General features: G+C 35.9%; 1 pseudogene; it reads right to left on the bottom strand.

Moving 5' to 3' along the window:
• Window positions 1-18,254, bottom strand: part of LOC121426248 — a 71,796-nt pseudogene extending 53,542 nt beyond the window's left edge.
• Window positions 18,255-21,593: the final 3,339 nt, after the last annotated feature.

The following is a 21,593-nucleotide window of genomic DNA, read 5'->3' on the forward strand; positions in this document are numbered from 1 at the left end:
CAAATATTTGATGAACAAAAAGTACGTAGAACTGTCACTAAATGGATTTGAAAAATAAGCTTTGTTATTGTAATAGCCTGTGGGCACAGTAGAGTGGCGCATAGTCATAGACAGCGAACGGTGGTCTGTTGGCTCTGTACGTACAGCGTCCATCACACAACCGGGAGGTCGGGAGTTCAAGCCCCGGCCACAACACACCAAAAAGACGTTAAAAGATGGGAGCTGCTGCTACCCTGTTTGGCTATTGAAGGGATAGAGCATTATCGATCCGGCGGTGCTCAGTGGCTGGCAGGCCCATGATTACTTGGCAAAATTAATTTTTGGAGAATTAATTTTTCAAATTTTAATAACAAAATATGCATTTTTTATGAACATTTCACAGTGGGTGATCTAAAAACAACTTGTACAAATGAGAAAATGATTAAAAGAAAGAGAACAGAGAGAAGGAGAGAGAGTGATTGAAATGAGATCATCATGGAATTTAGAAACAAAAGATACATGGTGGAGTAACATATAAAGCAGCAACAGGTATCCTTAAAAGGGTACATCATGATAGCTTTACCGGGCCTATTTTGCAATCAATCACAAAATGGAAATGGGCAATCAAGTGTATGTGCATATCGGTCAGCATATCTACTACCAACCAATTATATTAAACCATTATTTGGACTAACAGTAGATCATAAATATTTATTTTCTAGAGCCCAGGAGTGTCACAGAAAGAGACTGAGGGCATGCAAAATATTTTTAAAAAATCACAAATGAGTGCATCCCAGAAAAAAAATGTCACAACAAGATCAATTTTTTATCATATCTTTATCATAAAAAAATTATCAATATTCAATAAATGACAAAAAATTGAAAAGCTTAGATCCTGCATACATCTATCAACAGTAGACCTCAGATAATATCTGTGCAAGTGCCGGTAAAGGTATCATACAAGAGTCTGACCATGGTATAGGGTACATGGTCTGACAGACAGTGGCAGGCAACCTTATGTATTGACCTCAAATGACCTTTGCCCTTGGCATATGATATGCGATACCGTCACAAGAGGGCACACCCTTGGGGCATCCATGACCAAAGATTGGATGTTACTCAAGCGTCATAGGAGTGTTTCATGAAAGGACTTGTCAGAAGTTTTATTGGGATGTTACCATAGGAACATGCGCTTCTCAGCCAATCAAAATCAAGGAAAGTTGTAAGATCCTAAATCTTGTAGGAAAAATGTTGATGACACAATTCAGATATAAACTTATTTGTCACAAGAGAGCCTTGCAGGTAAACTATAATTATAATAGATCAATGATGATCTGACAAAATTTGGGACCTGATGGCCGAATTCACAAAGGTGGTTTCTGCAGAAACCACCTTTGTGAATTCCGTCCCATAAGTTTCAAAAGCCCTTACATAAACATCCAATGAGCGAGAAAATAAACACAAATTATGGTATTTTACACATTTTTATGCCATTCAAGCTGGGGACCACTTGCACTGTAAAATACAATTGTAGTTCCTTCTTTACAAGTACAGCGCGTCCCCAAAAAAATGTCCCTCTGATATGCGGCTTAATAACTTCCAAAAATAAAAATTATTCTCAATGAAATGTATGGATATTGGAAGCCCATCTCATGTCCTAACTTCTATAAAAATTTCATTGGTCTTGCTTCAGTGGTTTTGAATACACAGCCTATTATGTAACAGTGGTGCTTTTCAACCCATTCCAAGTTTATATGCATGCAACACTGCTTTGTGTTCTGCACTTTCTTGCATATCAACCACCTTTGACCATTCTGACCAAGAAGATTTCACCTCTATCTCCTTGTTCTGACCAAGGAATTCCCTGATCTGACCAGGGAAATCTCCATGATCTAACCAGGCTCATCAAATCACAACCTTGAGCATGTTCAGAAGGGAAAAAACAGTATTGACAGTTCATTTCATGTTTGATAAACGGGAGATGCACAATGATTGAGACAACGGGTCATGTCAGTTTCATGCATAATTCCAACAATACTGCATCTTTGTTTTCATTACTTTTTTTTTAGTTAATTAGCTACTGAGGTCAAGTTCAATAATGCAGTGTAACTTTTTAAAAGAAAAAAGTCAAAGTTTTCTTTGGCATAGTTCCTTTGTGCAAAGGGTGATTAACTTGTTGATTCCCCCTTTTTCAGCTTATTGTACTCATCCATCATTCACATTTTCTTTCAAGTTGGTGCACTGATTCCCCTTATCAATCATCAAACAAACTTAATTTTTTATGTTTCTTGTCCTTCTGAACATGCTCAAGTTTATGATTTGATGAGCCTAGATATGATTAGGGAATTATCCCTGCTCAGATCCTGGATGTAAGAATGGGGTTAACATGCCATAGACAATGAAGAAATGCATCAATGCTGCAAACTTGGAATGAGCTAAAATGCACCACTGTTACGTAACAGAGTGTGTATTCAAAACCGCTGAAGCGTGACCAATTAAATTTTCATAAAAGTTAGAACATGAAATGAGCTTTCTACTCATGAACATTTATTTGAGAATCCTACCACATTTTAGAATTAATTCAGTCCTATGTCAGAGGGACATTTTTTTTGGGACGCGCTGTACAGACCTATGTATGAGCTTTTAAATAAGTAATAATATCCCTTTGACCTATTTTTTTAAAATCCTTTCATGTTCACATATTTACACCATATAAAATGGAAGTAATGTTGGTCTTTAATATTGACTTCATTAACTTAGGTTTACACTGCATTAAAGGTAAAATATAGGAGTTGCAGCAAACAATTATTTCATTTACAGAAATTTTTTAAAATCAAGGTTAATTATCAACACATCTAGATCCGGTATATTAATGTGAACTTATCTTTGTGAAATCATGAAATCTTAGCTCAAAACCGATACTTCTGATGATCACGAACACAGAAAAGCATATCGGTGGGACAGTGTATCAATATTACTTGGAAAAGTACCCGACATTTGATGGAATTCTGTGCTTATTTTGCTCATTTCTCAGCAATTACGTATTTTCTCCCAGAGCCGCTTGGCACACATTTTTTATTCATACATACAAACACTTGGGTGGTAATTTTATTGGATTCTCTTCGAACTCATTTTGAGATCGTTACCACAACTGGTATTTAAGACTCATAACCCAAATGTTGCCAATACTAATAAACAGGTAGCACAAGCATGTACCAAATCACCAATAATAATCATTTGCCATATTACAATATGCATATTGCAATAAAGTTATGGGTAAAGGGGGCTATTACAAGAGAAATAAACATTTTCTTTGTTTGTGGAGTGGGTGGAGGTGTGTTGACATATATTAGATTCATATTGATAAGCGCTAGTGGGGTGCAAAGTTTAGGTCAAAAAAAGAGACAATTCTTCAAAGATACTAACATTCCAGAAACAAATTCCTTTGCTTTCGTGAATGAGCATGCACAAAGCAATAAATTCTTTCTTTTGGGGGTTAATATAATGCACTCATAAACCACAATATTGGTAATCGACAATTGCGTGAAGTGCTGAGCAACTGGTTAAGAACTTTAGGCATGTTGAGATTACGAAAAAGCCCCCTTGAATTCTTGGTTAAAAATTATAATGTCAACTCTCTGTTGTGGTTAAATCATATTCATAGAGAAGTTCATTAACCGTAAATCCTGAATCTGTTATTTAATAATATTCAAATCAATTAAAGACATTGTTTGGTATAAAAAAGTACAGGATGCATCACTTTGAATGATAGTTCATGTACACTGTTAAAAAATCATTTAAACAACATTGTGTACTATGTGAATCGCACAGTATTGTTTAAACATGTGTTTAAAATCTTAAACAACAAATTTTAAATTCAAATATTTAATTATCAATCATTTAAGGATGGTTGTTTAAGACTTTAAAACTTGTTTAAACAACTAATGTATGATTCACATAGGAAACAGCATTATTTAAATGTTTAGCAGTGTACAAAGTGTAGGAGTTGAATGATCACTCTCACAATCCTTCCTTAAACTTTCAAAGCAATAAGTCACATTTAAGAAATGGTATATTAGCCCGTATAAGGTCTATATATACCGTGTTTACACAGTGACATGGCTCGGGGGTTCGACACGCGAGCCGTGCTCAACACGGCAATTTTATGCTGTGTAAACGCGATCAGTGTGATCCGCGAGCCGTGTCGAACACGGCTTTTTTGATCCGCCAAAATCGTAGGTTTCAACCCGCGAGCCGAGTCAGACTCGGCAATTTTTTCGTGTGTAAACAGAAAGCCGTGTCGAACTCTCTTGACCAGGTCACTGCGCGCACTTTCACTTTTGGCATTGTTGTTGTTCGCACGGACAAGATTCGATTCCGGCGGTGAATTTCCCGCGTTTAATTTGCGACGTCATAATTCTTCTTCCGTTCGAGATCCGCGAGCCGTGTTGAACTCGCCTTTTTATATGTACGTATAAACGCGATCTCTGATCCCTTCTTCGCAGTGTTCAACCCGGCTCGCGGATTCAACACCCGAGCCGAGTCAATGTGTAAACACGGTAACAGAGTGTCATGCAAGTCAATATTACCAACATTTAGAGACCTTCATCTAGTCAACTCTTTCCAGCATTGTTTCATTTTTCATATTGAAGAATAGCATTATTTTTCTAGTGATTTGGCATCATAAAGCTACACTTCAGACAATGAATATTTCCTGAATAAATTTTCAGCCCATTCCATAGTTGAGTTAGAAGCAGTTTTAGATCAATGAGAAAATCACAAAATAATCCATACCCAGTCATCCACACCAAATACACACTCTCCCTTTTGCATGTAATTTACATACATATACAGTAAATGTCATCACACAAAGCAATATAAAATAGGGTAAGTCTACCCCATGTAAAAGTTTACTCTTATACAAGCATAATGCTTAAAATTTCATCTAAATTGGATAAATCAAGAAAGATATGAAATTTCAAAGCTTCCCTTATTACATTTCTATTACAGTCAATATATGCACAACACACAAAGTACATGTACATGTCATATGCAAATGAGAGAGGCAATGATTTCACACACGCTCTCCATTTCTTTATATTTTACTGTATTTCTTTAAATATAGAATATTTCTATATTTGCAGACTCTATGACAGTGATAGAAGTCCCTACAAATGTTCCTGTAATCAAAATACTAAGTACCTACTATTCAGCGGGTATTTATTTTCTCTCAGGAATATTTTGAGTATTTTGCTTTTACATTGGCAGAAACACTGGGCCTCATTGCATGAAAGTTAATATTATAGTAACTTTGTCATCCAGCAGTAACTACCATGGTAATGCTGATCAACAGCCAATCTAGAGCAAGTAACCATTACATGGCAAAGTTATTATACACAAATAGTACGGGTATTACAACATGCAACAGGCCTTTGCATTTTCTGATCGGGTAGTTCAAGGAAAATGTCCAGATCATGCAGAGAAAACCCGGTAAATTACATGTATCAAACTTCGAGGCGGTCTGAATACGCCTAGACATGGAACAACAGGCAATAATTTATTACCAATAATGCAATGGGAGTCAACCTGCCTACTAGTGATGAGTCATACATTTATTGTACAGCTGCATATCAGCCAGCAACATTGACAAATTGATTTTTTATTCTTTCACGATCCTCCAACTTTACGACTATTTGACATTAAAAATGCATATTATCAAGGACTGTCTTTATCAAAATGCACAAATACACAGTTGTACCAAGGTAACTCCTTGGTTGTACTGTACATGTACAATTGTACGGGTAAACAACATGTACTTGCTTGAATGAGACATATACATTTATGATGCGTAAACTTGTAAACAACATATTTGCTTGTATTCTGTCAAATTATCAATATAATTATGCAAAGCTTTAGTGCCTACATGTACATATTTGGATGCCTATTTTTTTATTTTGCAGATTTGTATAATAGAATTATTGAATATACTGTTTTGTAACTACATATAGAAATGAATATGATTAAAAAATAGAAACATATCAATGACAAGAAATGTACATGTATTTGACTGTAAAATACATAAAAAAAACTTTCATTGATTAATGCTCACTATAAATATTGCCAGTTATTAGACAATTGTAAAAAATATAGTACATTCAATGACAAAGATATTTCAATGCAAACTTTATACTAAACTTGATTTGAAGGTTACTATATAGATTCCAATACTGTGCTCTAAACTTATAGGATTTAAAATAAATCCATATCAGCTGTTAATAGTAATGAGCTGAATATTGGATTTATTTATATTCTTAAGGATTAACTTTTCATTCTCAAAAGCGTTGAGTACAAGTATTTTAGCTTAACATTTAACTCCACAATGTTTAAATCTAAATCTAATATTTGACTTGTCACTCTTCACAGCAGATCTATCTGAATTCATTCTAAATCCTTGTAATTAAGAGTTTGATCACCAAAATACACAAAACTATTCAACTCCAATGTTAATGAAAAATAAGTTGAATTATTAGAATGCAACCTGCTTTCTCATATTAAGGCTGATAGGGTTAATTGGAGAGCAATATTCTTCTTTAAAGTATTAAAGCAAAACAGCTCTAAAATTTGATTCACTTTTTAAAGCCAACTTTACCTACCACTATTCAATCTTGGCAATTTGGCATATTTTCATCAAATATGAAAAAGCAATTTCCTGTTATACTATTATTCAACAATGAATTATAAATGAAGATGAAATATTTGCTGATTTCACGGGTATTGTGTGTATCATCAACCCACAGGATTAGGGATCATTGTGTCTTCAAGGGAGTGAATGTGTTCAATGAATTGCAACGAATCAAACTATTTACTCATATCGGAGGTATGCAGGGTAAAAGAATTATAGCAAAAAAAGGTGTAGAATTGCAAGGTTTATTTCTTCCATGCCCAATGTACCAGAGAAACGGCTTCAAAAATAATATTCAGTGTAGTATAAGGCCGTGTTTATGCTTCCACTTTTCAGGCCAGAAACAGCGTTTCCAAACGTGATTAGTCCAAGACACGGTTGCGTCCATGCTTACTTTCATTTAAACGCTGTTTCAAAACGCCAATCGTAAACTCACAAAAAGGTGCGTTTGTAAACGTCGTTTGACCAGAATCAGGCTTTCTAGGGAAGTATAAACAGAACCACGATCGTAAACGTGTTTAAACAACGTCATTTGGTACATGCTTCCGGTGAGATGAAATCCGCGGGCAAATACAGTTGTATTGCTCAATGTTATCTCCACGTAATAACAACAATCGGAAAAAAAAACTTTCGAAAAGAGGCGCGCTCAATTTGACCTCGCTTTACGATGCGAAGCCAGCTGGAGATCATGATTTGCTATGAAAAGTTAAGCATAAACAGCACTCCCAGAACCACGTTTATGATCGGCGTTTTGAATCGACATTTGAAATTGCTGATTCTGTCCTCGCAATGGAAGCATAAACACACCCTAAGATAGTTGTGATGTTTATTATCTAGTCCTACATAGGCCTTTATGCACAATTTCTTTAACAGAGAAACAAAACAAAATACTATGAGTTAAATGAGTACCTGTATATGATTTGTTTACATGCCAAACCAGGGATGTACGAAATATTGATATTGTGATTATGATTACTGACTTGAAAAGAGACTGTTTTTAAACAACAATGCCTACATGTAATCAAACATGTATCAATTATTTGTTTCCAATTATAACAAAAACACACTTCCCCATTTTTGTAGCTTCATTAATGAACAGAGTTTTTAAGCCCCAAAAGTAAACCACCTCCCCCCCAAAAAAAAAGTACACCCTGTAGCCTATAAATTAATTTTTTAAAAATCATTACATTACAAACATGCGTGCAGATTTTGAAAATGTTCTTTGTCAAAAGTGTACATGTACATGTACTTCTCTGTCTTGGATATTTCTTAGAGTGCAATCAATATAAATCAAAGCAATTATAAAAAATTCTGCCTGGTCTATCAGTTAAAGGGGAATTTCACCCTGAAAATGTGGTGTTAGTTTGGTAAAACCAGAAATGTCAGTGAAAAATATTGATGAAGATATATGATGAAAATCCATCTAGGAAAAATTTCTTAACAAAAAAATATGTATCAAATAGCTCTGGAAGAAAATGTACAATTGCTGAGAATTCAGCAAAATAAGCACGGAATTCCATCAAATGTCAGCTATTTATCGAAGCAATATTACTGTCCCACATGCTTTCTGTGTCAGTGATCATCAGAATTATTGATTTTGAGCTATTCTTGATTTTACAACTGAGATAAGTTTACAGTTTTACCTTTAGATGTACACTGTATGGGTATATTTTTACAATTAACCTTGATTTAATACTTACTCATTAAAAAATTGTTTACTGCAACTACTGTGTTTTACTTTTAAGGTTTTTTTTTGATGAACAAGGGCAATAGTAGGTACTAAAAAATCATTATAAAAGTGCGATAAAAACAACTAATGACCTAAGGAATGCAATATACAGGTACCTGTCATTTATGTTTATCTACTTGTGGCCATGAGCTGTGGCTCGTAGCTATGACAACCAACCAGTTTGACATCTGTAGGCTTCTTAGAAAAAAAATTGATGCTACTGCCATTGCTAAAACTACATGTATTTGTAATTATGTTGTCATTTTTTTACTTGATAATACGAAAAAACTCATGGAGGTATATTACTCCCTGTTAAATTTTTTTAAGACCAATGTGGAGTTTGCTGCTCTGTATGGTAAAATCATCAATATTCATGATCTGATGGATAGTCCGGGGTTAAGGCATTAAAGGGGAAGTTCACCCTGAAGAAAACTTTGTCGTGAAAATAGCAGAAAAAATAGTAAGAAATATTGGTGAAGGTTTGAGGAAAATCCGTTAAAGAGTAAGAAAGTTATTAGAGTTCAAAATATTGGATTTGTGACGTCACAAACGAGCAGCTGCCCCATGTGTTATGTAATATAAAATGTATGAATTTCAAATTTTGTATGGTTCCTGATGCCTTAATTTTTTTTCTTTTCATGATCGGGTATGAAATGATTTGTCTATTGATATACAAAAGTTACAGTGAAAACCATTTTCAATTTTCTGAGAAAATGACATTTCATTGATTTTTACCATTCGCTACGTAGGAATGTTGCTCGCACATGACGTCACAAATCAAATAATTGAAATTCTAATAACTTTTTAATTATTTGATAAATTTTTCTCAAACCTTCGGCAATGTTTTTCATTAATTTTTCTGCTATTTTTACAATAAACTTTTTGTCAGGGTGAACTTCCCCTTTAACCCCGGCTGAGCAGATAGTATGGGGTTAAGAAAGACAGTAGGTGGTTTCAAACCGCCTCGATCACAAGAATCCCTGTTAAATTACGGGAACTGTTTTCGGCTAAAAAATAACCATTAATTATTCCTGCATTCACCCCCCCCAAAACATACCCTTCGGGATAAGTTCCTGAAGTTACGAGCATGCGCATAGTATGGACTGATAAGCAGGCAAGGCGCGAGATTCAAATTCACTAGCCCTGCAGCCACCCACGGTGCCACACCCAACGACACGCCGGGCTAAAAGTTCCCGTAATTTGCTTTCAAATCGCCAAAATACCTCCGACCTTGGAAAAATCCCTGCAAAAGTTCTCGTAATTTCACCAAGTACCTACTATTTAGCGAGTATTTTCTTTCGGGGAAATTACGCGTAGTTTGATTTCACATTACCAAAATACTTGGTATTTTCTGATTGGGGTAAATTTCCCGATCATAGAATACCTGGAACTGAAAAACTTCGAGGCGGTCTAAAACCACCTAGTGAGAATTTAAAAAAAAGATAGTATGGGGTATAGTATGGAGTTAAGGATAGTATGGGGTTAAAGGAAATGCAGTGTAAAAAGCATATAAATGTAAAGAAATTGAACATCCTGTGCTTTTGAGTTTAAAATAGTCGATGGAAGAGAACAAGATTAAAAATATTGATTGCCCAGAAGAAATGTCATTTTCAAAATAATCTTTCGAGATACAAAGCTTGCATCATTTTCAAAATAATCTTTGGAGATATAAGGCATATACTTGATGTTAATAGCTTTAATATATCTGGAAAGATTATTTTTAGAATAAGATAACATGGCATACTTTTAACACATCAGAGATGGTTATAGAAAGGCATTGTAGCAAACACTCAACTAATAAACTGTATTATCTGCATATAAGTCTAGTCCCTCTTGTTTGCCTTTAGTATTAGCTGAGACACAATGTCATTAAGAAGTTAGAACAATACTTTGCCTCTGATAATAAACAATGAGCACATGTTGGGTCACAGATACCTGAATACCTACACGTGTACACCATGCCCCTCTCAAACTTGTTCAGCAACTACACAGCGGAAGGACGGCAGTGGTCCTGCCTGACCGGCACAGACGATTTCTGACCACCACTCATCTTGAAAAACACTGTTTCCATCCACTCTTTAATTTCAGTTCAAATGAAAAGATTTTCAAAATGAACTCCTTGCACAGAGGAATTGCACTTGCATTCGCTTCCATCTTTAATCTTGTTTCATCTGTATAATTTACATTAAACATTTATTTTAATAAACATTTTATTTTCAAGATCGGCTAATTAATGTCAGATTCTTATTACATTGATGTCCTGTCACTTTTAGCTTTAAGGCCACTTAAACTCAGTCTGAAAAAAAACTTTGTAATGACATGAAATATGCTCTTTTTTGTTGGCCCTTCATTCTCATAATTATGTTTTTCATGTTTTTATTTGGAGTGTAAATAAATTGAGTTGAATTTTAAAAAAAATATATCGACCACCACTGTTGTTCAGACTCTAGAAACGTGTTTAAAAATGTAAAATGCATAACTTTGTAAAATCAGCTATGAGAGACATTACCAAGCTCATGTTAAAACTCTGATAGAAAAACTTAATTAACACTTTCTAGACATTTTGAGATTTTAGAAAAACTCTTGACAATTAAAAAAAGTTTTTCAGGGATTATTTATTAGAAAAAATGTACAATCACCAATTCATTTACAAGTTGCTGTTTTAAAACAGGAAAGGTTTTTTAAATTGTTGAATTTTCTTTCTCCTGTAAAAAAATGACAGAGAAACTGAAAATGGTTTCATTAAAAAAAAAATATTAAACAATTGCAAAACTTTGCCTTAATTTTTTTCATAACTTCTACATAAAATGTGTTTTTTAAAAGGACAGTTCAGAACATTGTTGAAATATTTCCTGAACTATTATCCTGAACAGCAATAAAAAAAAATCAAATCTGAAAAGCAACATTATTCTCCGGAGGCCCAGAAATCTGTTCAATACATGAAAGTAAAGCAACACCCATCATAGATACAACCATTGACGAACATTCACCAGCTGAAGTCATAGCCAGGGAAACACCCCCTTACACAGAACAATTCATTATTGGAATAACTAGGTATTGACATCATACAAGCCCTCCTAATGTTCAGAAATTACAGATGTAAATTTAATTTCAAGTTGCTGGCTTTGGCACTGCAGGGTGGAAGATCAAAGGGCAAACCCCTTTCACACGTGGTGGTTCGTGGTTCACCATAAATATGTGCACCAAGTAGTGTATGAAAAAGAATTACCCTTTTACACCTGGTGGTTCATGGTCAGGGTAACAGTAAAATTTGCATAAATATGTACACCACTGAAGTGTGATTCCGTTGACGTCGAGAGCGCAAACATTAATGATCAGATAACATTCATCTTGATACAGAAAATACAGGTATAGTGGTGATTAAAAGTTAGTGAATCCCACCAGAAAATGAACATTTAAACAGTGTTCAAGTTCTGCCATATTTTAGCTATTTTATTGTGAAGTCAGGTGACAAAATATTATTCAATAAAGTTTGTTTCTCTGGGCTCACCAAACATTGTAGTGTTGGTGTCTACATTTAACACTTTAATTTGATGGATTGCATAATCTGTTTAAGTTCACGTAGGCCTACATGTAAAATGTACCATCCAAGATAACATTCCTTTGCACAATCCAAGATAATATACCCAAAATTCCCAGTATAAAGAGGAACTTTGATTTACCAGAAACTTTTTTTTTCAGCACTGATGTTTCAAAGCGTGCTTTTGGACAGTCTACCCGATCAATCACATTACAGACTATTTTCACAAACTCAATATTTACATCGTATATCCTAAGCAGGTCGATTGGTTGGTGCTCTCCATTCCACGGAAGGGTCTAACCCGATACAGATTCCTTCCTGCCAGATACCCATTCACTACATGTACACATGGGTGGAGAGTGGCAAATGTAGATAAATGCCTTGCCATAGGACTGAGTCATGCAGTGGGGTTTGAACCCCGGACTTTGCAGCTCAACGTTCAGAGACTTAAAACATGGCCAAATACAATAAAAATCAAAGGTCAATCGGCAGAATTACCAGCCAATTTCCAAAGAGCGCAGGAATAAAAACAAGAGAGATAGAAATACAGTGTACTTACTTTCCTGATATTTGAAATGACATTTTCTTCATGTTGTCTGGTTGGTTCCCTTTGCCCGCTGAATGGGCCCACTTCAGCATCAAATATTGAAATTATCTCACAATCCCTCAGCTTCCTTCAAGGACAGCGGGTATTCAGTCCAGTCTAGCTTGAATTACTATGGAGTAGTCAGTGCTCTAGAATCCTATAGTACACTCTATCACTTCATAAATGAGAAAACCTGAAAAACACAAACAATTTAAATTGCTCAATGTTTTGGAATTGGAATAATGAATATAAAGCGCAATCCGGGGTTTAAAGTTTTGCTTTGAAAACCGTATATGCACCTCCTGGTCGCTATGCAGATGAGAAGACTGATTTCTTTTGTATTTTATTAGGTGAAATATAAATTTTTTTAATTTTCTCCTCATTGTCAGGTGAAACAAAATTTTATTCTTCCCTGAACATTTGGAATTTCCATTATTTTAACAGTTTATTGTTAAGTCAAGTTGGTTTTTATTGTCAAATCTGGAAAAAAATGAAATATTGTATTTATTTCAAGCAATAAAAAACAAAAGAAATACATGTAGTGCATGAGCGAGGCACATCATCGACTCTCTCATTTGCATTTCACCAACTTGTGCCTATAACTGTTACGTGACAAACAAGCGAAACTTAAAAATAACAGAACTTTATTATTTTACATCAGATTTTGATGAAATTTTTAGCGTTGTGCTTGTTTGATTTGTCTCCATCTATTAAAATCAACAAATTTCTGGGGTGGACTTGACCTTTAAAGATAAATTCCAGTTTTGGTAACGATCTCAAAATGACTTTTCACAGAATCTAATATAATGACCACCCAAGTGTCTGTTTGTATGAATAAAAAATATGTGCCAAAGGATTCTGGAAGAAATTGTGTAATTGCTGAGAAATAAGCAAAATAAGCGCGGATTCTGTCACTTCCGTCGGGTCTTTATTCCAGCAATAATAATACACTGTCCCACGTGTGCCTATCTGTGTTGGTGACCTTCAGTGTGAACGTTTTTCAGCGTAGATTTCAAGATTTCACAAAGTTCAGTTTATGTAACTGTACCAGATCTACATGTAGATCCTCGATGATATACTGACAATTAAGCCTGGTTTTACAGACTTTCTCATGAAATCAGTGTTTATTGCAACTACAGGCATTTCTCTTTAATAAGCATACACCTTCTGGAACGAAAATATATTGTCAAAAACCCTTCAGTCTTTGTCAAAAAAAAGCAGTGAACCAAAACAGCAGTGTCGCCCTGGACTCTGGACACACAAGTGACAAACGTAAATTTGCAATTTTTTCGTCCAGTCCGGATCTTAAGACGATCGAGTGTCCTGTTCACCAACTTTCAACAAAAACCTCAGATTCCGCTGTTCAATGGTGATTTGACTCGCATTTCAATAGATTTACCACATTGCAGAATCTGTCCCTGCGAAACCTCCCTTTTTCCTGCGTCCTACTATAAATGAATAGACCAGTAGGCCTCCATAACTAGAGATTTGATTCTCTATCTTTAACTCATCAACACAATACGCAAAGCTTGTATAAGATCAAATGACCTGGTCAATTGATCTTTTATGAGCTTTGTGTAATGTGTTGATGAGTTTGTCCGCTTTGGGTCTCCCTCCAAAGAGTCAAAGGGTGTGTTTATGCTTCCATTGCGAGGACAGAATCAGCGATTTCAAACGTCGATTCAAAACGCCGGTCGTAAACGTGGTTCTGGGAGTGCTGTTTATGCTTAACTTTTCTGAGCAAATCATGATCTTCAGCTGGCTTCGCATCGTAAAGCGAGGTCAAATTGGGCGCGCCTTTTTTCGAAAGTTTTTTCCGAGTGTTGTTATTACGTGGAGATAACCCGCGGATTTTCATCTAACCGGAAGCATGTACCAAATGACGTCATTTAAAGACGTTTACGATCGTGGTTCTGTTTCTACTTCCCCAGAAAGCCTGATTCTGGTAAACGACGTTTACAAACGCACCTTTTTGTGAGTTTACGATCAGCGTTTTGAAACAGCGTTTGAATGAAAGTAAGCATGGACGCAACCGTGTTTTGGACTAATCACGTTTGGAAACGCTGATTCTGGCCTGAAAAGTGGAAGCATAAACACGGCCAAAGAAAAGTCAATACATGCAGCCCCCACTAGAATCAGACTAAATCCAACTAATACAAATCAAAAGGATTATAGAGCTTAGCTTAATCCACTAATCCCTTCACAAATGGTTTCTTCTATGAATGTCTGATTCAAACTTTCTTGTGAGTCATGGCCTATAGATGTACAACAAAAGTTCTCTTTCTTTGAGCAGCACTCACTCATTGACACCCATTCTAGGAAAGCTTGCTCACATTTTAAGTATAATTTCAAACCCAAAAGATTTTTTTATAAATCAGTCTACAGGCCATCTTTTGGTGTATTGTCATACTGGTGAACTCAGTGTGCAAGACAGTGTATGCATATCGTCCTTTAAAAAAGTGCTTACATTAATAGTACTACAAAAAATACTGATCCTGTTATAAACTAAAACATCTTACTTATTATTTCGTGTTGAGTGTCAAGGCCAGATCAAGGATTTTATAACTGAACGGGTTGTTTTGTCCTATACAAACTATATTTTTTGATAACTCCATATTTTTTTGTATTATTTCTCTCTCATTTGATTACATATATCTGTATTTGTACTTTGTTATTTGCTGTGTTATCTATTGTACAAAGCATTGCTTTTTAGTGGGTCCCTCCATTTCCATCTTAAGTTAATTTCTATTGAAAAATAGTATACTTATTTAAAACCTCCAATGTGTTGCCCACATTGTCTAAGTGTTTTTTTTCACAACATATGTATTTTTTTTTCTTTGCAACGGATACAAATATTTAAGTTTATATATAGTATACAATTTTTTGTTTGATGGAGGTGAAATAAATAAATTTGAATCTGAAAATGCACACACGTCAACTTTTCATAAAAGAAAACTGAAAAATCTCACTGAAACAAAGAAAAAATCTTTTCCATGGGCAATTACACACTAAAAGTGTACCACACTATGTGCACATAATTTTGAATTTTTTTTTTTTTGGGGGGGGTTATTTTTTCTTCCTTGAAAAAATCAAATCTTAACTAAATCTGATAAACACTTATTGGTTAGTAGGTATGTGAACTGCAAAGAAAGCGGGTCAAGCTCTTCAGACAACTCACGGACAAATTATAAAATGTTTTCACTCAAAAATGAAATATTTCACCACCCCTCCCCCCAAAAAAAAAAGAGCACACACCCACACAAAAGTTTATTTCAAGGGAGGGGCACTATGCAAAGTTTTGGAAAAGGAGGTCGGATGACATGCCCCCCCCAACATATACTTCTGATCAAAACATGACGAAGGGAACAACATGCTCAGGTGTTTTTTAAACACATTCAAATTTCTGCATATACACCAATTTGTTAAAATTTACCCAGTTGTCAGAAATAACAATAACATACATGTATATGCAGTGGCGAATCCAAGATGAAATTGACAAGCAAAAAAAAGGGGTATTCACTTCAAAAGGGGGGGGGGCACACTTCTGTTTTCTTTTAACAGCATTTTACATTACAAATTCAAATTTGCTTCTCAAAGGGGGGCACGAGGCCATGAGCCAGCTTTGCCCCCCCCCCCTGGATCCGCCAGTGAACGTGCATATTAGACAAAGACCTTCAAAAGATTACAAACTACATGTAAGGCATGTATAATGCACTCAAGAGGTCATTATTATTAGTACCATTCCACATAGACCAAAAGATTCGGTCTCTGTTTTATTGGTTGTTCCGCTGAACTCCGTTGGCTCCACTCATCAATTACAGAGACCGAAGTTCTAACTTGATGTTTACAGGCACTCAGTGGCCATGTTTATGTAACAAGGGAATTGAGCAGCGCAACAGCCAAAGTAAGTCACTGTTTTTTGTCCTTTTAAAGTTTATTTTTTCCTGTTTTTCTTTTGGTGCATTTCGGGCCAAAACAAAATAATAATCTTCATTTTGGTCCAGTTCTTTTCATATATTTTTATTAAATAAAGACAACAATCGATGAGCCCCGTCAGGGGGATTTTGCATTTGTTAACCCCCTAATGGTGGCTGCACGATCGCAAGCCATCTGTGTACGAGGAGAAATAGGAAAAATTTAAAAATGTAAAAAAAACTCCTCGAAACAGACGGCTGCCAGCTGTCTACATTCAACAATGACATGTAGCCTATACATTTTTAAAATGAAAAGTGGTATGGATCTAATTGTACCAACTATATTCATGCTAATTTGTGTAGATCCAAAGTGTGTTCCGGCTTAATTTGGCATAATGACTTTAAATGAACCACTCAATTAAAGGACAAGTCCACCCCAACAAAACCTTGATTTGAATAAAAAGAGAAAAATTCAACAAGTATAACACTGAAAATTTCATCAAAATCGGATGTAAAATAAGAAAGTTATGACATTTTAAAGTTTCGCTTATTTTTAACAAAACAGTGATATGAATGAGCCAGTTACATCCAAATGAGAGAGTTGATGATATCGCTCACTCACTATTTCTTTTGTTTTATATTGTTTGAAATATGAAATATTTTGATTTTCTCGTCATTGTCATGTGAAATGAAGTTTCATTCCTCCCTGAACACATGGAATTCCATTATTTTAACATTTTGTGCGTCAGGCAAGGAGGTCCTAATCATCAAATTCGTAAAAATTGAAATATTGTATAATTCAAACAATAAAAACAAAAGAAAAAGTGGCCAAATAGTGGTTTTGGAAACCACTCATAGATTTGTGTACGCGGATTTGTGTACAAAGTGAATGGAGGTGGAAATAGGGAACCGTGCGTGCGACTGAATAAAGCGCTGCTGTATGAAGTGAATGGTGGTTACCTATATCACGATAATGCCGAAATAGTGAGTGAGTGACATCATCGACTCTCTCATTTGGATGTAACTGGCTCGTTCATATAAATATTTTATTAAAAATAAGCGAAACTTTTGAATGTCATAACTTTCTTATTTTACATCTGATTTTGATGAAATCTTCAGCATTGTGCTTGTCTGATTTTTCTCTATTGATTTAAATCAACATTTTTCTGAGGTGGACTTGACCTTTAATGAATTACTCCTGGTCTTTTCAACGTACACACACAACATCATCAGTTGCAGTTTAAACAAACCGCCAGCTTTGCCTTAATTACAATGCAGCTACAGGTGCACACAGCGGTACCACACGATTCCCTACCAAACACCACCAATGTCATCCGGTGAGTTTCGGCGGCAGAGCAACGACGGTTGACAACAAATCAATTCTTTGCATCTCATCCAACTCCGCTCAACTAAAATGACCCTTCACGCAGCCTACTAATCTAACAGATTCATTTCAATTAAGTTCATTAATTGACAATAAACGATTAATAACTTACAAATTAATAACTGCAAATATTATTTTCCGTCCGGCTACCAAATGCCATTTCCGAATCTCCGTACCATAGCAGTTTCGATTTGGAATAGGAAACAATAATACAGTTAATCGGTTGAATACCCAGTATCAATTTTGCACCCGTTCTCTGAGTCACCGCTATGTTATGTCCAGTGCTTCCGTACTGCCAACTACCAATGCAAAATGGTTTTGGTCTGGGAAAGGGGTGTGGCCCATTCCCGCAAGTGAGCTAGCTCCTGAAACCTTTAATTTCTCTCGGGATGAGGTGAAAACATAAAGATATAAATGCGTTATCCTACTACTCTTTGGTTGTATTGTTGACATTGGCGGCGGAAGCCCCCCCCCCAAAAAAAAAAAAAAAAAAAATAGGGGGGGTCCGAAACCAACATTTTAGTAGAGGTGGGTCCACCTGAATTTAGGGGGACGCAGGAAACAAAATTGACGGGCAAAAAATATATAAAAGGTGATCAACAGAAATTTTAGGGGGGACTGTCCTCCCCCACCTCAAATTTAGGGGGGAGGCAGGACCCCTGCCCCCCCCCCCTTCCCTCCATCTATATTATTGTTTATTTTCCAATTTCGCTTCCACTTGTTTTGTCTAAAATATGAGGCCGTTTTGATGATTTAATCTCATCCGAATCAGATCCCGCCAATTAATTTGGATTTGATATTCAACACAAAATATATATCCCGACACCAAGTTCACATCGGAGATTACACACTGATTTTCATATAAACAAAAATGTGGTCAATTGTGAGAAAGTTAAGGCACTCTTTTTTTTAAAGTCAACTGCTATCAAAGGGGAATCCAGCCTTGGCCATAAAATGTTGTGTTGGGGAGGGGAAAAGAATAAAACAGATAGGCGACAGTTTGAAAGAACCCAGACAAGTATATAGTTGCATTCAAACTGAGATCACTAATTAATACTTCAGGCGCGTAGCCAGGGGGGGCGGTGGGGGCGGTCGCCCCCCCCCAAAAAAAAAAAAAAACGTCCCCAAAAAGAAAAAAAAGAAGGGAAAAAAGAGAGGAGAAAAGGAAAAGGGAAGGGAGGAAAGGGGAGAAAGGAAGCTTTGAGTTTTTTTTTTCCTTTTTATTCTTGTTTTTTTCTAAAGAGAAACTTTTTCAATCTTGCTCCAAATTTATATATGAATTTTGCTTCCGCGCTGCGGAATGACATTATTGAAGTTCTCCATTGCTTCCCCCATGCACCCTTTCTCAAACCCTGTTTTTCCACCTCAGCTACATGTGTTTCTCGCCAGTTAAAGTTCAAATGTATACATTAGGGTGTGGAATTAGAGTAAGGTTAGGCCGAAGTATATGAAGTTATTTTTTTTTAATTGATCGCGCAACTTCTGGTCGGGTCGGCTCCGGGCGGGTAAAATCTTTATATCAAATTCCGCCGTCACCTCCATAAAGTCAACTTCTCCCGCTTTTCAGGTCATTACTTGGGGCAAACAGGTTCCTGATTTAAAAAGAGGAAGGTATAAATAAAATTTGTGTCGTATCAAATAAAAAAGTACAATATTTTTTTTATTGAATTCTATTAAACTTCATGTCATTTCCCTGCACATTCATCTCCTGTCCTGTTTTGCGCCCTCAGTTTGAAATTTTGAATGACACTTAAGTTTCTTTATAATTCAAAATGAAGCGCTTCAGGATAAGTAAAAGAAATTCGGCATCCTTTCTTATCTAATTTCAATAAATAACACAATTTTCAACTTTTTGCGCACTATTTTCCTTGTAATGAAGTTCAGTAATCATACAAAATCAATTGAATTAAGAGCCGTTGGGAAATTAGAGATATCTGCATTTGATGAAACGTCCGCCCTTTGAAATTTTAGAGTTTCATTGCTCTGCGCGGGGAGGAATATCTTCCTCCCGGCATATACACTTCTTCTCCTCTGTTTTGTGAGTTAAAGATATGCACTGTTGCTAAACTAAATTGTTTGTAATAAAATCTGATCTTTCCAAGGGAAGTATTCAATATATCTTTGAGAATACCCTTTTCTCGGGACCCTTTTCATGGCAAAGAAAATTGATAAAACGCTTTAGCTTCCTCGCTTCGCGCGGGCTTATTTCATTTTAATTTCCTCCATTGTGTTCCCTTTTGTGCGTTCACAATGACTTTTGAAAACAAGGTTCATGAAAACAAGGTTCAAAATCGCAACATAGTCAACTATATTGGAGCTGATATACTAAATACTGGAGCTGATATACTAAATTTATGAAACACAAAAAGCTTCGCGCTTCGCGCGGGAGGGGAAACTCCCCCTCCCTGCACCCACCCCCTAGGGAGCGCGCTTCGCGCGCTCTGTAAGTCCTCTCCAAAATAAAATCCTGGCTACGCGGTTGACTTCAGTATATAGATTTCAAATTGACAACTGTAAGTAAATTATGACAAGAGGCAGGGACAACTTGTGGCTTTCTTTTTAGTACCCATTCCCCTTGGGCAGCAATCAGGTATAGTATATTGTTTTATGTCCTCATGAAATAAAAATATAATTTGAATTAACTTTGGGAAACAAATGATGTTTTAGCCATTATTTGTTTGGAGTACATGGAAGAGTAGACCTTGCCTTACTATGACATCTCACAGGGGCGGATCCAGCTTTCGCCAATAGGGGGGGGGGGGCGAAAATATTTTCATGAACATTTTTCTCGATTGACAGCTATAATCTGATTTTTTTTGGGGGGGGGGTTCTGGGGGTAGTCCTAATTAAAGACTAAAGTTTTAAGTGTATGTTGTTTTATTGTTATAAACAAGATAAGGTATCTCATGTGGTCTAAATATATAATGCGAGCGCGAAGCGCGAGCTCAAGTTCTTTTGATATTTTTTGTCCTTAGACCTGAAGATTCTGAGGAGATTTTATAATCATGAAAAAGATAAGTATCCAGCTAAACAATGCGTGCGCGTAGCGCGAGCCGAAAATTTACAAAAAACAACGTGAAAAGGGATTCAATTAGGATTGTTTTTAGTGATTAATGAAGAGGATACAAGTAACACCAATTAAATGATGAGAGTGTGAAGCGCGAGCTCAATATATTATGATATTCCGACCTGAAAACTGGACAGTCTAAGTGCGTTTTTATTCAAATAAAGAACAAGCTGCGTGTCTTAATTTTTTGATATACTGACATGATAAAGGAGCATTTTGACAAATTTTGGTAAGAATTTCCAGAGGACAGGTAACTCACAAATCAAACAAAATGTTGATACAATTAAACAATTTGTGTAAATCAAACAAAATAATGAAAGCTTGATGTGCGAGATAAAATATTGTGTGAAAATTGATTGCAGAACTGGATATATAAGTGCCATTTAATCCTCTTGAATGGGATTCATTACACAGGCAATGCGAGCTCGAAGCGCGAACGTAAATTTTGATATAAAATATATTTTCCAATTCTTCCTCTCACCTTTTTCTTGTTTCCTTTCGGGGTCGGGCCGTTCGTTACGAGGCTGTAAATTACACATCATGGGTATGATACTCTTTATTACTATTTCTGTTTTTCATACTTTCTATCAAGTTAAAGAGTACACTTTTTTCTGCAGGTTGTCAAAAAATAGGGGGGGGGGGGGACACGGCCAGCTCGGCCCCCTCCTGGATCCGCACCTTTCTCATATGCGGCCATTTTGAAGTCTCCAT

This window comes from Lytechinus variegatus, chromosome 13 (assembly GCF_018143015.1).
Source record: "Lytechinus variegatus isolate NC3 chromosome 13, Lvar_3.0, whole genome shotgun sequence".
NCBI classification, from domain to species: domain Eukaryota; kingdom Metazoa; phylum Echinodermata; class Echinoidea; order Temnopleuroida; family Toxopneustidae; genus Lytechinus; species Lytechinus variegatus.